The sequence below is a fragment of the Myotis myotis genome, unplaced genomic scaffold (genome assembly GCF_014108235.1).
Source record: "Myotis myotis isolate mMyoMyo1 unplaced genomic scaffold, mMyoMyo1.p scaffold_m19_p_14, whole genome shotgun sequence".
NCBI classification, from domain to species: Eukaryota; Metazoa; Chordata; class Mammalia; order Chiroptera; family Vespertilionidae; genus Myotis; species Myotis myotis.
In genome coordinates this window covers 2,933,315-2,952,821 of record NW_023416318.1, presented here as the reverse complement: position 1 = coordinate 2,952,821, position 19,507 = coordinate 2,933,315, and positions in this window count along the sequence as shown.

Sequence of the window (19,507 nt, the reverse complement as noted above, 5' to 3'; positions counted from 1 at the left end):
GTCCTGGACCAGGGTGGGGGTCCCCACTGGGGTGCCGGGCCAGCCTGGATGAGGGGATGATGGCTGTTTGCAGCTGGTCACACCCCCTTCAGGGTGGGGGTCCCCACTGGGGTGCCTGGCCAGTCTGGGTGAGGGGCTGAGGGCTGTTTTCAGGCTCGCAGGTGACTGAAGCTCCCAACTGCTCCTTTTTTTCTTTTTTTTTTTCTGGGTCAGCTTTAGCTCTGGCTCTAGCTCTGAGGCCTCTGCTGGGTTCTATAATCGAGACACTGTATCTACTCCAGCTCTGAGATCCCAGCTCACTGAAAGCTGGTTTCTGGGGTTTTGTTTATCTTCTATATTTGTTACAATGTTTCAGACTGCAGGCTCAGAGGCTGGCAAGGCAGGCAAGGCAGGAGGGGAACGTTGGAGTCCTCCTTCACTGAAGTAAGCAAGCCTCATGTTAGTTTCAAGCTGCCTGGCTGCCGGCCGCCATCTTGGCTGGCAGTTAATTTGCATATCTCGCTGATTAGCCAATGGGAAGGGTAGCGGTCGTACGCCAATTACCATGTTTCTATTTTATTAGATAGGGTATATATATATATACATATATATATATATATATATATATATATATATATATATGTATGTATATATATATATATTATACATACATATATATATATTATATATTATAAAACAAACAAAAGAAAGAAAATAGAGATTGGTGGTTGCAGAGGCAAGGAGTTGGGGAGTGGGGTTGGGAGAAATGGATGGGAAAACTGCTTTTTTGTTTTTGCTTTTTAGTTTAAATAAACTTTAATTTTTAAAATTATAATAAATATAAACTGAATGAAGCTAAAACACAACACTTTTTTATTTTTAACCACATTTGGAAAACTGTAACTTTCAGGTCTCTATAGTCTGTAAGATTTGCTCACTTTGATGTCTGATGAAATATGTTATGGCTGCTATATGACATTTCATGGCTTTTCAAGTGTGAATCCCAGTGTTTTAAATGTATTAGTAAATTGTGAACTTAAATACATTTCAAAATCAAATATTTAACTTTCTAGGGAGTTTAATTTAAATTAAGAACTAACCTAATTAGATAAATTTAACCGAAACCACCCGAGTCATCTCATGAAGTTGACAGTTGGCATCAAGTCCCTTTCAGGTGTTTTCCCCCGTTCAAATGCTATTTCTTGTCTCCATTGATCATACCTCTTGAATGCAGTTTCCTTTGAATTCTTTGATTCCACCTTCGGGAACTGCTTGACTGAAAGTAGTTATTTTCTGTTTAGCCTATTTACACATAAAAGCCTCTTGTTACTACCATCCCTGAAGAAATGCAGGGATGATAACTCCATTCTGTAATACGACGTCAGCATACACAATTGACCTCTCTCTGAAGAAAACCACTTATAACACCTATGTAACCCAAAAGGGGCTCCTGCCTCACACCATTCTCTACTGTACCTATAAAGGATATAGTTATATTATAAACCCAGGGTTAGCTGTTCTTCCTTCTGAACCTCGGTAGGACTCTGGTCTATGCCATAGACTTCATTTTTGCCATTGGTCCTTATTTTGGTATTCATTGTTTTATGTAAATGAAGTCACTTTTCAGTTGACTAAGACTATTCAAAATAAACCTTAGTATCATCACTAGCATGGTAGGTTCTTGTATAGATTTTATGTTTAAGAAATATCTAGACATGAAGGCAATTATAAAACCTCTGAGTGCTTACCTAGGGCAGAACTGAAAGCTCAAAAAGTGTGTAATAGCAGCTTTATAACTTTCAAAGCTTCATTAAGAAAACAAAATCCTAATCACCATCTATATTCATAATTTTATAATCTACTAGAGGCCCAATGCACAAAATTTGTGCAAGAGTAGGCCTTCCTTTCCCCTGCTGCCAGCACTGGCTTCCCTCTAGCACCCGGGACCTGGGCTGGCTTCCCTCGGGCTGCGCGCAGGCACAGGAACCTGGGCTGGCTTCCATCCAGCTGCCCAGAGACATCTGGGACCCAGGCTGGCTTCCCTCCAGCCGCCCGCAGGCACCCAGGACCTGGGCTTCCTTTGGCCCCATCTTCCTCTGGAAGGACATCTAGTCTAATTAGCATATTACCCTTTTATTATTATAGATTGCAATGAAATGCATTTGAATAGGTAACATTCAGTAGCTACTTTTTCTTGATCTTATATTTAGTTTTAAAATAATTTATATTTTAGTGAGATCTAATAGTCACAGGTTTCCAAATGTAATAAAAAATATAGTATGGGTTTTTAGCTTCCATTCAGTTTACACTCTTATTTGAATCATGTATTCATGATTATCTTTAGCTGACAAACATTTCTACTTCCCTGTGACCTATCTTCACAATCTACATTCAGCTATTCATTTTTTGCCTCAGGCCAGGACCAGGGAAATTAGTGATATTTACTGAGGACCTGAAGAATTTTCTATTGATTTGTTTAAATGTATTTTCAGCCATAGGCGCTTACACTGTTAGGCATTTACATAGTGATGGGGAGACACTCATGGGCTCTAATGTATTCTTCTTGCTGTCTACTTCCCCTTCTTACTCTGGGGGTAATAGCAAGAAAATCATTTCTATTTTTAAAGTTTAATGCATCAGAAATCACAAGAACTACATTACACATATCACAAAATAGCTTCACAAAGAAAAAATCCAAAGGCTTAAATGTCTCTTCAAATGTTATTTTCCAAAGTGTTTATTTAGAGAAGATAGAAAGAGGTCATTACTCATGAATAACATTCTTTAAAATATTGGAAAATTTTATTCATTGTTTTTGAAAAAATTAGTAGTTAATATCAGATTTATGTAAATAGCACATTTTAAAAAAGTGTGTATTTAACAATAAAATAAAAATATAATAATGTAAATAAAAATTAAAGAAAATAAGTATTTGACAAAAAACACACACACAACAATTTGATTGTCCATCATGCCCCTGCACACACCACACACACACACACACACACACACACACACACACACAAAACCTATGTGGGGGAAGCTACTGCTTGCCAATACTGTCAGGAGAGTACAGCAAGGAATGAGAAGCACCTTGGGCATTACCAGGGCTGACACTAAGATAGTGGTGGCTCCAGGCAATACCCTAACCTGATAATCCTTTTATTGTTCACCAGAATTTACCTTTGACATGCCTGTAGGCATTGCTAAAGGGAAAATGTGTATTCAAGTAAATAAAATGTGTATTCAAGGTGGACCAGGTGAGAAGTTGGTGTGTCTCTTCAAGAGAGAGGCTCCACCAGTGCCTTTTAAATTCATATTTCTTGTGTAGCATTTTCATTTGTGCATTGGCCCCTCCTTCAGACCCTAAACCCCACCATGAAGGTCGTGGCACCTATGTCTAATCTTTGTTAACAAGCTAACAAAAATAGAATGGAATGGAATCAAATATTGCCCAATTATTATATGTGGCAAACAGTAAGATTAGAGGATATAGGTAGTAGATCCATTTCCTCAGTATAATTAAATATAGACAAGTCATTTCACATATTAGTCCCATAGTTTCTTCCCTGTAAAATGAGGGAAATGCATGGTCTAGGTTGAGCTTTCTATAATTTCACAGTCAATAGATATGATGAAATTGATATAGCAACATCTACATCAACACCTACCTTTCTACTGTCCCTTATAGTATGATTTCTTTAGTGGAATGTCTTTGTTAACACAATTTTCTAAAAGATACAATACAGTAAACCTTCCAAGGCAATTCATATATATAAAATAGATGTCTGAGAGTAAGGGACAGAGAGATAGAAAAATCAATGATGACAGAGAATCATTGATTGGTTGGCTCATTCATGTATGCATGTCCCCTACTGGGGATCAAGCCCACAACCTGGACATGTGCCCTGACCAAGAATCGACCCATGATCTCCTGCTTCATAGCTCAAAGCTCAAACACTGGGCACACCAGTAGGGCCTAATTAAGGCAGTTGTTAAACTGAATAAAAGTTATTTCCTAAATCCCTTTCTCCTTCCTATCTCCTGAGCAGTACTGGATGTAAAAGAAACTAAAAAGTTTTTTCTTTTGTGTTTGTAACCAGAGCCAAAAGAAAATTCCAGCTCTCTGACTTCTCAGTTCTGGAATAAAATGCATGTTTGTTTGTTTTTTTCAATCAGCACAGTATTGGCACTTTGGGATAGATATAATTCTTCCTTGTGCAGGAGGCTTACTTAACTTCGCCCTAGCAGGTGTAGTGCAACCAAAAACACTTACCTTTTTCTAGATGAGCCTGAGAAAAGGAACACCACCATTTCTAGTTTTTAAGAAATATCAGCCAAAAGTCATAGGATTATGACAAGATATGTCTCTCAAAAACCCAAACTTTGAAAAGCAAGATCAAGCCCATGCCTAATGTCACTTGTACCTCACATTCATGTCTAAGGTTATTCCACAAATGCTGCCTTTTCTCACCTGCAATTGAGAAGGCATGGTGGCTTTTATTCCTCCTGGCTTTTTTTCCTTCTCTTAATATTTCCATGGAATATTCTCTGTGCTTAACAGAAATCTTTCCTGTAGGCACTGTGTGCAGAAACTTAATGAGAGCAAGAAGTAAGCATTTATATTTTTTCTTATAAAATAATGGTGAGCAATTTTTTGCTTCTTTCCCTTTATTAAAAGAAACATGAAGTAAAAGTTAATTTAAAAAATTCAAAAAATATCTATCTGAAAGGAGATATTTTATTGCACTGTTTATTAATGTAATAAAATTGGGCATGAAATTTCAAATTCCATCCTCTTGGTCTTCTCCTGAAGAACATAAATAAATAAATGAATGAATAAATAATTCTCCTGATTTAAGTTCTAAAATAGAGCATTTTTCTATTGAAAGCATAAATTCATAAATATTATATCTAAAATACAAGTCATTTTATCACTGAATTTTAAAAGTTAAGCCATAAATTCATTGCTTACAGAGTTCCCTCTACCTTCTCCAATATTTGGGCTCATTGCTTAGACATGCTTTTCTTTTTTTTTTTTTTTTTTTTTTTTTTTTTTTTTTTTTTTTTTTTTTTTTTTTTTTTTTTTTTAGACTTTCAAAGGAACAGAAAAGTCAGAGACCCTGACAGACTTTAATGGAGGTAAGGCAGGAAATTGTTGTGCCCAGATTTCATGATTCCCAAGAACCCACAGGGAGCCAGCGAGTCCGATGCAAAAGCAAAGAGTCATTCATTTCAAACCTAGGTTTGGCTCCCCTGCCACACTCACCGATGCAACGGTAAGCTCCAGTGGCCGAGAGAGAGAGAACTCTGTGTGGAGAGAGGTTTTATAGGGGTTTGGGGTAAGGGGAGGAGAAAGGACTGTGGGCCCTGCTGATTGGCCAGGCGCGAGTACACAGGATGTGGTCATAGTGATGGCGTGCACTTCCCTTGACTATCTTCCGGGAAGAAGCTTGCTGAGCACATGGCCAAGTTAAGATGAAGGGCATAGCCCTTACCTTGGGGCAAGGTGGAGGGCGTAGCTCTTACCCTGGGGTAAGGTGGAGGGCGTAACCCTTACCCTGGGGCAAGGTGGAGGGCGTACTCCTCGCCCTTTCATTCCCCCCTTGTCTTGGAACTTCCGGCTCAATCATGAGACGGACTGCATTTCTATTCCACCATTGCTAGAGGCCCATACTGGGCACACAGAACTATCAACTGAACTATCCCTATAAGCTTAACAAATGGCCCGGTGGAAGGGAAAGAAACCATTTTAGATTTACCAACTTCTATTGAAACAGGATTTTTCTTCTTAAAATTCCTCCATGGCTATCAAAAAGCCAAATCAAGATTAATTTATCTACTGTCCTGATGTTTGCATACACACAACAAGAATGGTAACTGACTACCTTTGCTGGAATTTCATGGTTGAATCTTAATGTGCCCCGTAGGGCCAGGAAGCCAAGCCATCCAGCTGCCATCAAGCCTGCCTGCAGTATCTGCTGAGTTAGGTGAATCCCTCACCTGTAGCAACTCCACCTGAGCCCACGCTCCAGGCTTTAAGGCCCATCTCAGTAGCCCTCCTACTTGTTGCAGCCCAGAGTGTGTGGGGGTTCCGCAGGGATGCAGAGGCATCTTTACTGCTCCCCTTCTACTCTTACCAACCGCCAGTGATGGTAGGGCATGGGCCTGACGCTCCAGCGCCAGCCATCTTCAGGGCTCCCAAGCAGGATACCAGGCTTTCTTCATGGCATTCTTAGTGGCTTCAAGTCTTTAGAGTTCAGACAGGGCTCTTTAAAACATGATACTCCAGTCAAAGTTTTAGTTAATAAAACCACTATTAGGAATCAGTCTTATTGTATCTATGCAAAGCCTGATGTTTGCCATGACTTATTTAGCATTGCCAGATTTCGGAGGAATTACATAAGGAGAAAAACATACTGATCTGCTCTAAGATTTTCTGACTTTCCTTGCTAATTCCTTTTCATGGATTTAAAACAAAACAGTAACTGTTGGCATAAAACCTTCTTTCTATGCATAACCATGCCTCAGACCTTCTATTCTAAACAGGCTTTTTCCAGCTTTACTAACCCTGACATGGGCATGGTGACTCAGGTCTGCAAGACAGTATTACAGGCTGCCAACTGTTAGCTGTCTCTCAACAGAGACCAAAACCTGATGGGCACCCTTCCCTGCCCAGCTGGGCACCTGCCCTCTTGGCAGCTAGGCACCCTTTACTTTTGGGGGTCACCCCACACAGCTCCCTTCCAGGACAGCCAACATACATTCAAACCTGCAAAAGAATCAAAGGTTAATATAACATATCAATACAATGAAACATAATATTGGCATCATGGCCGCTTCAGGCAGCCAAATCTTCTGCTACCAAACATGTGATCCTATAAATTGTCCTTGTCTCTTTGGAGCCATGTCCATGAAGATGCAGGCATTATTACACAGTATTGTGGGGGCTCCTGGTGACAGGAGTGATCCCAAGTCATGTTACCGGCATCAGGCAGGTCGAGCACGCCGTAGCTTGAGCTTGAGCGGGTTGCGTTGATCTCGATCGATGCTCCATTTGGTGATGAAGTCTTTCCGGATGGACCCAGGTCGCGACGCCGTCTACCTTGAGAGCGGTGGGGGTCATCAGCACCACAGTGTAGGGACCCTTCCAACGTGGCTCTAGGGTCTCCTGGTGGTGCCTTCTGACGTGGACCCAATCTCCTGGTCTGTGCTGATGAGGAGTTGGGGTTGGGCTGGTCTCGTAGATGGCGCGGAGGCGCGGCCAAATGTCCTCGTGCACCCTCTGGAGCCCTCTCAAGGAAAGAGATTGTTAAAGAAAAGCCACCCAGTCCTCGCCAGTCTCTGATTCAGATTCCTCCTCTCTTGGAGAACTTCAAAGTCCTGATGGCTTTCTAGGTAACCCTGTTTATCAGCTACAGCGCTCTGCTTTTTTTTTGGCCTTTCTATCAGTTCCCTTTGTGGCAGAGCAGCAACCAGGCCTCTTTCAAGGGAGTGCGTTAGAAGTGGGTATCAGCCCCTCCTTTGCTAGCAGCAACAGGTACCAAACCCTTGCAGTACATTTGACCAGCTTCATTCCTGCTCACCTTTACAGATTCTAAGGCCCATTATCTTCCTTTAACCAGCAAGCCAAATGACACTGGCCTGTATTATTTAATTCAGCACAGGCAGGGGGAAGGGCCCATGAAATCTCTGCCCTGAGGAACTGTGAGCCCCACCCTTAAATGTCCCAATCAGACTAGAAAAGCCACAAATACCTTTTAAATCTACCCCAGAATTCCAAAATACCAACCCAGCACTGAATATCACATAGCAAATCAAAGTTCCCAGCAAACAAACAGACAGAGATGTTTACTAGTTAGGTGGGCCGATTCCACCTCTGACAGAGAGCAAGTGCTCTTGGGGCAAGCGTGTGCCTTTTTTTTCCCCACAGACTTCCACACTTACATGAACAAATAATTATACCCAGGTAGACATACAAACATCAAATAAATATTTACACTTACACCCTTTCAGTGAACAAGTACCTTTACAGTCTTGGGATCTTGAGCAGATAACAGGAACACCACCCAAGTCCCCTGATGGGGGCCTGACAGGAACAGATGTGGGGGCCTCCCTTTCCCACATCCCAGGACAGGATTCTTGACCTATGTCTCATCCAGATAGAAACGGTACTCATATTGAACAAGGAAATCAAGACTAAATAGGCACGATAACTAGATACATTCCCCATTAAGAACTTCGAGGTACATGCCACATTTATACCACAAAATACCAACAAATCAGTTTCAGTTGTGTTGAGATACAGAACAAGTCCCTGAACAGAGGCAGTAGAAAACTGCTTAGGAATGCTTCTTTTCTACCTTTTTAAAAGATAGGCCAGATTCGAACCCTTAGCCAGTCCGAGCTTTGACTTCCCTCCGGAAGTCCCAGAGACGGTGAATACCATCTAGAAGCCATTCCTCCAGATACAGGACAAGTACCTTAGAGATCCTTGATAATCTACATCAGTAATCCATTCACACAATCCCCCAAAAGTTAAAGAGGAAGGAAAGAACCATTCAATGTCCTTCAAGAGGATTTCGGCGAAACAACAAAATCGACAGATTTAACACATTGGAAAACCAAGGCCAGAAGTACCCTCAGACGTTTCAGGGGTACCAAGGAAGGAGAAGTTAGGCCACGTCCAGCCCTTTTCACAATCCACCATCAGTGACAAGTCCCAGTTCACTGGTTTACCATTCATTTAATATTTCTTTTTCCTCCTATCATACCAAGGCCATGCTTTCCAGGTAGCTAGAACTTTTAAACCACAGTTTCTACCTGAAATAATTGTACTTTACTTTAGAAATTGGGTTACTGCTATCCTGGCATAGCTGCTAAATTTCAAAATGGTCACAATTTTCCTGCTGGGGAATTCAAGAAGCAAACCCATAACTATTAAGGCCAAAACAGTCTCGGGTTTTTATTCTGTACACAGCAAAAGGTCAAGTTCAGCTCAAAACTATGCGCACTCGTTTTTAAACTGGCCTTTTCCTTTACATGTGCACAGAAATCCTGGATGCATTTATGAATTTGTAAAAGCTTTTCAATTCTCTATCTACAAGCCCTTTAAGAAATACAAGCTCTATTGTCGGCCCTTTAAAGCCAACTGCTCAAAACATTGGTCTATCATACCACTAAAATTATATTAAGACCGTGATTGCTAATTTAGTATTAAATAAATCTGGGAGGCAGGCACACTTTCTGCCCCATCTGCATTTCCTTAGTAAAACTCTGCCTTAAAACTCCACCCCTGAAATCCCATCCTGCCTCAGTGAGCAGACATTCCTTTTGTGATTGACTAAGTCAGAGGGAGGGGCCTTTACTGTTCCAAGATGGCGGCCCCCAGGGGCACGGCATGCCATGCGGCCAACATGGCGGCTGCCAAGTCAGGCAGCTCAACATTGTGGCGGTCTAAACTGTTCTCTGACAGAAAAGATGATTTCCTCATTCTCACAATAAACAAGGGAAGAGCAAACCAAAACCCCTAAAAGATAGATGGCCAACATTATATTGCAGAACTTTTTAAAACCTTAGGTAGCAAATTAAATACGCTAGCCCAAAACCCTATCCGAAAACGGACGGTGCGCACATTAGTTTTAAGCCAGCTTTTCTCCTAACACGTGCACAGAAATCCCAGACGCGTTTACTTGGGGAGGGGGTGACCTGTTTCCACAGACCCTCAGGGGGCCACCCGACCACCACACAAAGGAGGGGGGAGGGCAGTCCCCCTCCCTCCACACTCACACACTTTCACCAGACATTCATTCAGACTTTAAACAATCCATTCAATTCCTAACAACTTCCCAACTCCTGAGGGAGCTCTAAAGCTTCCCCCAATCTCCTTGAAATGATCAATCACAATACCCAAAGGAGCAGTCTGAGTCCATCCCATAACATCCGTCCAGTACAAACATAGAACACTAAACAGGGCCCGAAAATACAGGCTTCCAACTCCATGGAAGCAACTAGACGTTGGCCTTACGCCAAACCGGCAGGAGCGACCTGCCTCGTCTCAAATCCGCGAGGGGCATATCCATCCCTCGTGAGGGGCATATCCATCCCTCCTGGGGTGAGGGGCATATCCATCCCTCCTGGGGAGCGGAACGTCTTCCAACTCTCCCCTGCCTGTGGTCGTTCACGGCGCGTCCGCCTAGACCCCTCAGGCAATTACAGATTCCAGAAACGAGCTCACACTGAACAGAACATACAACGACACACACATACCGCGGTCAGTCAGACTCTTCGGATCGGGGGTCCCTCAATGGTCTTGGGAATCCCGGACGAGCCCCCAAATGTTGTGCCCAGATTTCATGATTCCCAAGAACCCACAGGGAGCCAGCGAGTCCGATGCAAAAGCAAAGAGTCATTCATTTCAAACCTAGGTTTGGCTCCCCTGCCACACTCACCGATGCAACGGTAAGCTCCAGTGGCCGAGAGAGCAGACATGCTTTTCTATAATCACCATTATTTATGCTTCCAACCAGGGGTCTCTAGACTAGCTGTTCTGATATAATTAGTGTTTTGTTCCAGCTGCCATTATGTGCTAAGAATATTTTTCTTTTAAAGTACAATAAATTTACTGAATATCTAGGATACTGAACTATATTGTATATAAGGATGCACATGTTCAATATTCCTTGTGCTTAAGAACCTTATGTTTTAATACATATAGAATTGGATCTCATGTTTCTGCTTATAAGTGAAATGTGAGATGCATATATATTCTAATGATGATTCAGCTAACAACCAGAGACTCTGTATCAGCAAGGTCTGGGATTAAGGCTGGACTCATAGCATAGTAGGATGAGAAAATAGACCATCAAGCAATCTTGCAACAAGTAATTAGTATAGATCTTCTTAAGCAACAAGGAAACCTATGTATAATAACAAAAAGTGTTGAGTAGAGAGGTGAGGACCCGGGTAGGAACTGTATATTTCTTAGGAGGATGCCTGAAGCATTTATTTTGCTCCTCCATAAAACTTTTTTCCTCCCTATTATTAATTAAAAATTATATATAGGAGAGTTTACTTTTTATTTTGTATTTCCAAAACTAAATTATAACATTCACCATGGAGTGATTCTCATCTTTCTTTCTCAGTAATTAACATCTAAGTCATCCCAGTGTCCAAGGCACCATCCGGCACTCGGTATACACTTGTTGAGTGAGCACATAGCCCAGGTCACTTCTCTGGACTTCAGTATCTTCATCTTTATGTTTACTAAGATGAGCTCTGGGTTACTATATGGCCCTCACATTACAAAATTTCTTCAGTGTTTCTTTTTATGGGTGCCCTCTTTTTATAAAGAGGAAATGAAATGAATTTCCAAATATATAAAGTACTTTTCAGAAGGTAATTTGATAATTGATTCATTTTGAAGAGTGATAATCGGATGTATTATTTTCATACTAGGATTCAGGCTACAGCCACCATAGGAGGACACCTTGCAGTCATTCATTGTCTATACATGTAGTCTAGTACATGTGCACTCTAATTAAACATTAAATAGTAACATGGATGTTAGTCACTAAGGCTAATGGACAAATTAGGTGAGATAAAAAGGTTAAGATGTAGAACTCAGAGCCACAGTTGGGTGGCTCTCCCATCTATGTTGTTTCCATTCTACCACTTCTCCATATTTTGCCACTGTTTCCTTTTTCTTTTCTGACTTCCCTTCTCTCCTGCTTACCTTTGTCTTTGTCCTTGATTATAAGTCTATGAAGAAACCTTAGGCAAACTGGATGTCTTATTAAGTTCTTAATATGAAAGGATTATTAAGCAATATGCAAAACTATAATTGATATAGAAAAAACTATGTGAATTTAATTACATTTACACTAAAATGTAATTTCAATAAAAGGCAAAAGATACTATGAATTATTTGATTGGATGATTTGAAAAAAGGGCAGAAAATTTTTCACAAGAAAATTACAAAAGACATGTATCCAGAATATATAAAAAAATCTTTAAGACCTATTAGAAAAGATGAAACATGGCAAAAAGAAATGAAGAGGAAAGATGAATGGCCAATGAGAGATAATAGTGAAACAAATGTCTACATCACTTTAGAAAGATCTATCAAACAGCTTTAAAATTTTCCAGCAGTCAAACTCTCTTTGAAAGTTTCCTGGCATTTTCTCAAAGATACATAGCTCATAGGAAATCAAAATGTCTTTTGGTAAGAGAACAATTAAGTCATCATATATTAGAAATCTAGAAAAAATAATGGAAGTTTCAAAAAGAACTCCATTTTTAATTGGAAAATCTGAGTTTTCTATAATATGAATAAAGGAAATAGCAATTTTAAAATTTGGAAAACACTAGCTTTTTACTTTTTACCTTTAGTTCAGTGGTTCTCAGCCTTCTGGCCCTTTAAATACAGTTCCTCATGTTGTGACCCAACCATAAAATTATTTTCATTGCTACTTCATAACTGTAATGTTGCTACTGTTATGAATAGTAATGTAAATATCTGATATGCAGGATGGTCTTAGGCGACCCCTGTGAAAGGGTTGTTCGGACGCCAAAGGGGTCGCGACCAACAGGTTGAGAACCGCTGCTTTAGTTGCAGCTCAGGTGACCTATTAAGATAACAGTCTGTGTAACCTGAAGCTATTCACTTCCATTCCATAACAATATCTGTTTCCCTCTAATGTCCCACTAGCCCATATATTTTCTGATTTGAGCAGGATGAAATTTATTCCTCTCTGTTTGTTGTCTACTTGCCTAAGAATAAATCCTAGCTGGGAATCTTTTCTTGGAATTTAAACCTCAGAACATTCTGGAAGAACCCAAACTCTCCAAGCTACTCTCCCTTAGCAGCCAACGTCTCTTTGCTATATTCACTCAACTTCTCACCTTTCCACAAACCACCAGACTCCTGGATGCTACGTGGTACTCCGTATTCTTCTTGGAAACAAAGGTGTGCACTTTCTCCTTTGTCTGATAATCTCTTATCTTGTAAATCTCAATTTATTTGTCATCTTTCTTACTATAAACACACAGCACCTCTTATAAAATATAGTAAAATTAGTTTGTTGATAGAATAACCAAATGAAAATAAAAATATCTGAAGTGAGCATATGAAATGCTTGAAATTCTAGATTGTAAGTACTCGGGTGCTTACTGTGACATACTTTATTTTCCTGTACATTTTATTTTTTCAACATTTAGAACAAGTAGAAGACCAAAAGTAAAAGTTCATAGCAATATTATAGCCCAAAATAACCATTGAGAAGTTTGGATATTTTCTTCCTTTAAAAATCCTTGAAGGATTTGTTTTATTTATAAGAAAATTGATCTTTGTGACTTCAAATGTTGTCTAATGCTGCCATTGACCAGTCAAATGATAATTTGTGCAAAAAAAAAGCATTTTTATATATTTTATCATGACAATCCATGAAAATTAAGAAAGTTTAAGTTATAATGCAAACCTATGCTCAATATAACTAGTAACAGTACCTACAATAATATTTTTTAGGGATTTCTATGTCTTTGAAATTGTAGATCAAAAGTGTCCTGATCACAATCTTTGATTGATGAGCACAAATTCACATACTGATCATGACCCCCTTCTTGAACTTTCAAATTAATAAGCATCTACCTGCGTGCTTGGTTTTATTTTTTTTTAATTTTTTATTTTTAATATATATTTTTATTGATTTTTTTACAGAGAGGAAGAGAGAAGAAGAGAAAGTTAGAAACATCTATGAGAGAGAAACATCGATCAGCTGCCTCCTGCACACCCCCTATTGGGGATGTGCCCGCAAGCGAGGTACATGCCCTTGACCAGAATCGAACCTGGGAGGGACCCTTGAGTCCGCAAGCCGACGCTCTATCCACTGAGCGAAGCCAGTCAGGGATGCATGCTTGTTTTTAAATGTGTTTCCCTAATCACATAATTAAAAATTAAATTAGTTGAGGAGTTAGATGAGATTCTTGGGATTTTTACAGTGACATCTGTTGTACAAATAATTTGGCATTATTAACAGCATTTTCCAAATTGAGGATGGAATTGTTTAAGGTTTGTATCCACCAGAGTTTAATTGTAAAAGGATTTGAGATGAGCATATTTTTGTCTCCTAGAGGAAATGTTTATAAAGGCAAAGGAGTGGGAATATAAGTACTCCATATCTAATAGGAAAATAAATGGAGACCACAACATAAGTATAAAAGTAAGAGATGTCGCCATATATTTTCAAAATGTAATCTTGCTTATTAGCATGAAGACTCCCACTTGCCACACAACTGCAAACACTAGAGATGACCTGTTTAGCTGTGTATAGATACGTTTATCTGCATAGGGTGCACATGCAGAATTTGTTGTTCAGTCTGTTACTATTGTATTGTGCTGTCAGATAGATATGAAAATTCAAATCCTCAGCTGGTCACCTAAAATTTCATATACACTTGGATGCTTTGCCATTAGATCACTCAATAGATTCTCTTCCCAGAGCAAGTGGTTTTATATATTAAAATGACAAAAATCAATAACCTACTATTTCCCAGATTAGGTTGCAGTCTATTTAAAGACAATATAAAGTCAACAGCAGTTATTAGTGTATGTAATTGTGTAACATCCTTTAAAATATTATATTAATTCAAAATGCAAATAGAGATATGTAAGTTCCAACATTTGAAACTATTTTCATATTGATTACTCCAAGTACTTTCAGTATTTGCTAAGCTGAGATTGTAAATTCTATCTGTTTGTAAGTCATTGAAAATCACTAGTGGAAAAATCTCAAAGTCTAGTCTCTCATGTTAAATTAATTATCCAAATCTCAAATGGTTGCTCAGATATCCTGACATGTTTTCCTAGTTAATGTGTTCCCCATTCTGAGAAGTTCCATCTTCTCATTCTCTGCTAAGACCAAGCTCATGGCCTTGCCTCACAATTCACTGAGAAAATGGGAGCAGACAAGAAATCCTTCTTTTTATTACACTCACCCACGTACCTCATTTATAACCATGTTTTTCCTATCTTTTTTGAATCAATGGGAAAGCATATGTATCATTCAGGGTTTGATCAGAGACACAAAAGAACTATAAGTGATTTTAAAAAGTTAAAGAATTTATTAAAGAGATTATGCCGTTGTAATTAGTGGAGCTGGTGGGGGGAAAAAAACAACTATGCAAAACTATTGTCTTGGGTCTGGTATCAGACTAACGCCACCACAGGTCAGCTAGATGAGCAATGGAGAGGGACACTTACATGGACAAAAGCAAGGACAAAGAATACACAAGGATCACTGGCACCTATGAAAACAAACCTCAACAAATGCCCGTACCACCTCCAAACACATTGCTGTGAGAGACTTGCAGGAGACACATGTCCTTTGGAGCTAGGACATCAGAATAGCTGAAGCAAGAAATGTGGCCAAAACTATCTTAATAAGGAGTACAACCTTTCACCTAATTGCTTAGAAAAAAAAGTGTTATCCTCTATTCCTGTTTCCTCTCTAATCATAGCTAACTTCTCAAGTTCTGTTATTACTCCTCTTACACTAGTTTTCAAATCTGTTTCTCCATAGCTCTACAATTAGCACCTGAATGCAAATTGTGATCATATTCTATATATATGGACATGTCTTTTTGCCTAAATTTTGAGTCATCTCACCTCAACAGTATGAACTTCACACAGACGCCTACCCCCATCTCAAACCTATCGATGGTTTCCTATGACACTTAGAATAAAACCCAAAGTCCATTTCTGAATTCCAAATTACTGTCCCCAGTCCCTTAACCCAAGAGTCTATCTAGTCAACCCCAGTTCCTTCAACTTTCCCCCACTACTTTACTTCACATCTATCACATCTGTCTCCTATCTGTTTATGAAATAATCTAAGCACTTCATCATATTTCAGGTTTTCACCCTAACACAGGATCATTCTCTTCCTGTAGCTCTTTATATGCACGGCTCCTTATCTTCTCAAGTTCAATTTCAAATATAATCTCCTTGAAAATGAATTTTCTCATTACCATATCTGTAGTAAAGCTCCTTACACCTCACCCCTCTGTAAATACACATACACAAACACACACAGGTTTCTGTTTTCTTGACATCTTCCTGATGATTTAAATACGAAACATGTACTTGCATAAATAAGTCTTTTAGAAAAACAGAATCTGGCACAGTATAGTTCAAAAATTCTTCTCGAAAGGAAAAATTATTTTTGTTTCTATTCATTTTTGAGTGGAAATACTGAAAGTCATTTTAAATGTTCATTTGCAATTTATAAGGTTTTTGTATTTGGACTCTCAAATTATATGATTTATTTTTTTCTCTTGCCCTTTGTCTTATTCAAAGTGTCATATTTATTGGTGAAAGCTAACTACATATTAAAATTATTAGGTTACCTCTCTTATGTGAGCAATATATCTTTCATTTGTTTTTTTTTAATTTAATAGTTTTTCCTGTAGAGACTTTATATCTTTGGTATGGAAACTATCTTTTGTTTTTATTTTTCTATCATAATTATACCAATGAAATTACTTTTCACCACAATATTAAAAATTGACCTTTTTTATTTATCATAAATAAATTTTAATTTATACTTTGGCCTTACATTATTAAACCATCTGGGGTATAGTCTATTGTATGATATGATATGGGGCTCTTGCATTTATTTGTTTGTTTATTTATATTGTGGCCAATATTGTTAATAAACTTCCTTCTGTTTACTCATGTATCTTATGCAAGGTTTTAGTAAATATAACTTCACAATGAACTCCCACATCTGAATCTTATTTTTCTAGAACTTTCCAGATTAGTGTCATATGTATTTTTCCAGATGAAATTACAATCATTGGAAATCATTTTATAAATGCATAATTACTTTCTAAGCATCATTGAATTACTTAGATACTGATTTTTGTGCTTATTTTGAAGTGGATTTCAAAAAAAGTGTACTTTTGTTAACTTACTAGTACAAAGCATATGAGTTTTATTATCATCTATCTAGAAATACATAAATAAATTTCCCTATATTTTTCTTCAAATAATACTATCGAAATAATTTAAAAGCCATTTTTATATGTCTAAAATTAGATTTGCACTTTTATTTTCTAAATAAAATGCTCATCATGAACTCAAAGCAGAATTAAACTAAATTTCAAATAAAACAGTCATTTGGTCTAATATTAATATTTTTAAATGATTGCAAAATAATGTAGGGTATATATTTTCTAGTTATAAATATCAGATTAGGTTACTTCTTAGCATTATGAAACATAAATCAAGTAACTAATTCTATATTCAATATCTGAACTTTTATTATACTAATCATTATTAGAAATTAGAAAACTATTAGGTCTCTTCTGTATTATTTAGTGCTGCATCCAGAGTATTGATCTTGACCCACAATAAGTCTCAATTAATATTTACTGAATATGTGAATTCAGGCTTAGTATGAAATGTTCTGGTGCCAATCGGGACCAGCCAGCCAACTGCCGGTGGCCCCTCCTCCTGGCCAGCCAACCTCCTGCAGTCCCTCCCCCCTGCCAACCAACCTCTTGCAGCCGGTGGGGGGAGGAGCTGTGGGAGGTTAGCCACCAGCCCCAATCAGGATTGGGCGAGATGGCTGGCCCAAATAGCCCCAATCATCAGTCAGGCTAAGGAACCCAACCCATGCACAAATTCATGCACCAGGCCTCTAGATTTTTAATATTCTCATAGAACAATCTAGAGATAGTAAAACACATTCATAGGTAACTCATGTTTACTTAAAATGTTATATTTTTCTATGTGAATATAAAACACTCAGGAATTTGAAATATCTCTAAAATATAGTCTTAAATAAAAATTGGTGGGGGAAAAGAGAAAGCAGCATTGCTTAGTCACTAATATTTTGCATTTTGAAAGAAACTGCATGCAAATCAATTCAGTGAACGTTTTTAATATTTTGATTTATCAAAGCTGATCTTACATTTGCAGGTCATAAAACTCTGCAGAGATAAATTTTTTGAAATGCCCTAGGAGGGAACATATGCAAGCTTCAAATCAGTGAGTAAATTCGATAATTATCCTGGAGATTGTTCAGGTGTTTGGTTGGAGAGCCTTTATCCAAAATAGCCTGATTCCGCTTCTAAGATCCTCTCTTTCTCCTAAAGATACAATTAATTTTGTGGAAGATGTCAATATTCAATGATCAACATTTTCCCCCAATAATTTATCAACCATTTATCTAGATATTTGGTTTAATTGACCACTATGATACTTGCACTAACAAGATAAAATAATAGCCTATGGTAAACTGGCCCTTGAAATGGTCAAATGAAACAAAAATCAATAAATAAGGACTTTTGAGAGCCACTTTTTGTCTCATATTTTCTTCTCCGTAACATAATAAACCATTATAATTCAATTTCCCTTAATTATCCTTGACCTTGTTTTCTCTTTAACTTAATCAATACTTAGCTGAATCATCTATGTGACCCTAAATTTATCTTTTGGATCAGCTCACCAATACAAGATTTAACAAAGGTCAAATTGTAGAAATATATTATTTATTTATTTTATTTCATTTAGAGTTATTGTTTTATTTTAATACCAAACTTTTTTTTAGGTTGTAAACATTTGTGAGTTCATTGGTGACTGGGAAAGTGGGATTTTTTTTTTTCTAAATCTATCTAGATGAAAATAGTATGTATGAAGCTCATAAAAAAGTAATCCCTGCCCCAGCTTTAACTTGGGCTTCCTTCATTTCATGATTTCAAATGGCTTAGCATTCCCATTGTTTTGTTTTTTTTCTCCCCTAAGCCAGCTAACCAAATCTAGTTTTCCTGGCCCCTCAAATCCCCTAGGTGGTGTTTATCATACTTCATTCTCACTTATTGCTTTGCCTCTTTTAAAATGTTGGTTTCCTGGCTGGTGTGGCTCAGTGGTTGAGCATCAACCCATGAATGAGGAGGTCACGGTTCCATTCCCAGTCAGGGCGCATGCAAAGGCTCAACCCCCAGTAGGCAGAATGCAGGAGGCAGCAACCAATGATTCTATTTCATCATTGATGCTTCTTTCTCCCCTGTTCCCTTCCTCTCTCTGAAATGAATAAAAACGTTAGAAAATAATAAAACAGTGTTTTTGCTATTTCTTTCTTCATAGTGCCACTTAAATGTGTTTATCATTTTTCTCATCTACAGAAAAACCTCAACCTGATACCAAATCCAAGTTTGGCTGCCTGTCTCTTCGAAAGCCAATACTCAAGAGACAGGTGCTGGTGTAAGGAAAGAAAAAGACAAAATGAAGAGCCACCAGCCTGAGAAGATGGGGGACTCTTGTCCCTCAAATATCTCAGTGTGAGCAGAGGTTTTTATAAGGAGGGAGTGGAAAAACAGAACAAAGAGATCAAGAGGAGGAGTTTGAACATTTCTCTATGTACAGACCAACGGTCTTTTCTGATTAAAACTTTGAAACTGGTCAAGCGATGCTCTGATGTGCGTCATCCGGGTTTTATGGCTAGAGGTCAGCACATCTGGAGCCGGA